The sequence below is a fragment of the Gordionus sp. m RMFG-2023 genome, chromosome 1 (genome assembly GCF_954871325.1).
Source record: "Gordionus sp. m RMFG-2023 chromosome 1, tfGorSpeb1-WG-v2, whole genome shotgun sequence".
Classification (NCBI taxonomy): domain Eukaryota; kingdom Metazoa; phylum Nematomorpha; class Gordioida; order Chordodea; family Parachordodidae; genus Gordionus; species Gordionus sp. m RMFG-2023.
The window spans coordinates 87,121,892-87,125,212 of NC_088775.1; positions in this window are offsets into that span (position 1 = coordinate 87,121,892).

The window sequence follows — 3,321 nt, forward strand, 5'->3', positions numbered from 1 at the left end:
TCAATTACCAGACATATGGCAATCAAAACTATAAAAATATTTCTTGATTTAAATAAAAATATAAAGACCTTAAAAAAATAAAATAAATAAAGAATAAAAGGAGCTGAGGAATAACGCCTGCTCGCTAAACCCTCTAAAAATCTCATCAAGATATTACTATACCATCAAGAGGTATAAATGATTAAATCATATTATACATGATTACATAAAGCTGATCTGAATACCATCAAAATAAATACAGATGAAAATTAAGGTCTTGTAGTTCTATTATTTACTAGATATTTTAATCTTGATTATAATAACAGTGTATTAATTAAAGTTAATAACTAATTAAAATAGCGATTATAATTCAAAAAAAAAACTTGTAAAAAATTTGAAAACCATTTTTATAAAATCTATATATATATATGTACCATAAATAAACCTAAATGTTACCAATAAAATTTATAGGGAAAAACCATCCTAATTATCTTCCCACCCCATTCCCCTAACCCCAATCAAAATCCTCACCCTATGTATATAACAAGCTTAATATATATTTAAATAATAAAAAAGACGATATTATATTAAAGATAAAAAATTATCGCCAATTAAATTTAATTGATAAATTAGTTCATTATATCCTGCAAAACTAATAATTTTGTATTGGTCTCTAAATTTATCACTTCAAAAAATAATAATTTAACAATAAATTAAATTGACATCATCAATAACTATCTGTTAAATTTTACCTACGAACTGAACTTAATGACTAATAAAATATATTTATAGAAATTCAAAAAAATGAGAAGAAACAACAGCTAAGAAACAAAATACAAAATCATGCCTAAATATGCAAGATAATAGTTGTATGTCATACTGTTAGCATGTGAAAATAATTTATCTTTTTTCCTTGCTCATAACCCATAAGAATAGAAGAATTTTTAGTAAGATATTAAAACAAGCTGATATTTAAATAATTACATCCCACCCAAATGTTATTTTTTTCAAAAAGGAAAATGAAGTCCAAGTAAATATTCTTTATATTGTTATCATATAAACTAAATTTTTAGCAATTATCTTAGAATATATTAATGGTAATCAGGCTTAATTAAAGCAATGATAATAATACTTCATATTTTTAACAAACTAAATATTTAGCTTTTATAAAGAGATTTATTAAACAATTGGTATCTTCGGGCTTAATTTAAGCATAAGTAAAAATTTTTTATAGTTTTAGCATATAAACTAAATTTTTAGTAAGAAAGGAAACCTGTTTTATTCTTTTCAAAATTTGCAAGTTATCTATATTATAATTTTCCGATCCTCACTACGTCATCGTGACGTCATGTCATCGCTACGTCATGACATCGCTACGTCATGTCATCGGTACGTATTTATTTTTATTTTTTTTATTTGTTGATTTTATTTTATTTTATTCATGCAGATAGATGAATGGAATTGATGGTGTACACATACCTAACATGGATTGAGATTTGAATTGATAAAAACAATATTCCCTCAAATTTGTATATATGAATGAAACTTTTTATTTCACTTAATCCTCTCTTTATTTTTTAGATTACCTTATCAATTTTCATCTCATATTATCAATTACACATTAATGAAATCTTTTTATACTCATATTTTTATTTCATAACCAATAATCAAGAAGATAACCAAGTATATTCAAATATTTAAATATTCTTATCCTAACCTATTTATAATCTCCAATCCTTATAAATAACTTTTTCTTTATTTTTTTCCCCTCCCTTAATGAATTTATTTATCACTAAATTTTATTATTTCATTCTTTTCTTTCTATCTCTATTATCTATTAACCACTATTTCTCAAAACCTTATCAATTCCTTTAATTTAATTTTTATTATTTTTATAATAAAATAATTTATACCTTCTTTCCCCTTTTTTATTCTTATTTTTTAATTACCTTACAATTGATTAACCTTAATCTTAATAACATTACATTAATCATTTTTTAACTTTTAAAATATCGTAATAGGCTTGATAAGTCCCCCAAAAAAATTTTTCTGATGATAGCCAAACCTTATCAATTCCTTTAATTTAATTTTTATTATTTTATAATATAATAATTTATACCTTCTTTTTTCCCCTCTTTTTTAATCTTATTTTTTAATTACCTTACAATTAATTAACCTTAATCTTAATAACATTACATTCATCATGTTATTTTTTAACTTTTAGAATATCATAATAGGCTTGATAAGTCCCCCAAATAATTTTTTTGATGATAGCCCTCCAACTACTAGAAATATGCATCTAATATTGACCCATATACCGGTTTTACATTATTTTAATGTTTGTTTAATTTCAGCAATAGTTTTTTTATATTTTTGCCTTATTTCTTTATTTTTCTAGGCTAACCCTAATCCCTCACATTGCTGAATCTATTATTAAAGATAGGCAAAGAAAATAATGACGATTAAACAAACGCCTTACCCGTTCTAGAGTTACTGGTAGTCAAAATAATATATAACTACGCTTGAAATGAACTCATCTGGACGTTTATTTTGTTTTTTTTTCTTGTTTTATATGTGTTGTGATGTCCAAATTGATCGATATCTATTAACTAATCGCGATCTATTAAATAAAAGATTGATTTTTTTTATTCTTTATATTATATTAACTTTAACCTTGCGGACTCGTTTTATAATATTAACTCAATAATTCGACATAAATTACTTGATAGATTTTGTAAACTATATAAACATAGAAAATTGTTGTACTAGATAGTAAATATTTTTAAAATAAATTATAAATTAAAACTTGATTAACCTTTTTTCTAATTTTTTGCCAACCTTAACATGCTGGCAGTAGCTATCTTTGTAAATTTCTTTGTAAATTAAGATTTTATTAAAACATAATTTCATATTTCTGAATATAAAATAATTCAATTATATAAAAAAAAAGAAAAATTTTTTTATCCAAGTAATTAAATATGACGAAAGATAAAAAAAATAATGTTTTTAATGATACTATATCGTATAAATACGAATTTCCTAAATATATAGAAAATATCGATACATATTTAACCAAAATTGAACTTATTTTTAAAAAAATTAACAGCACAGATGAGGATAACGCTACGACCTTGCTTCATAATTTACCAGATGACATATTCCCAAAATTTCAATCGATATGCACTGAGTCCGATCTCAAGAAATCGTCGATACTTATCAACAAACTTAGATTATTACAGCCTTCCAAGATTCGAAACAAAAAAATTAGCGAATTTAATGCAGCGGTTCAAAAAGAGAGATTTTTTAGATTGGGTTACCCGTATTTGTCAACTCAATATGGAC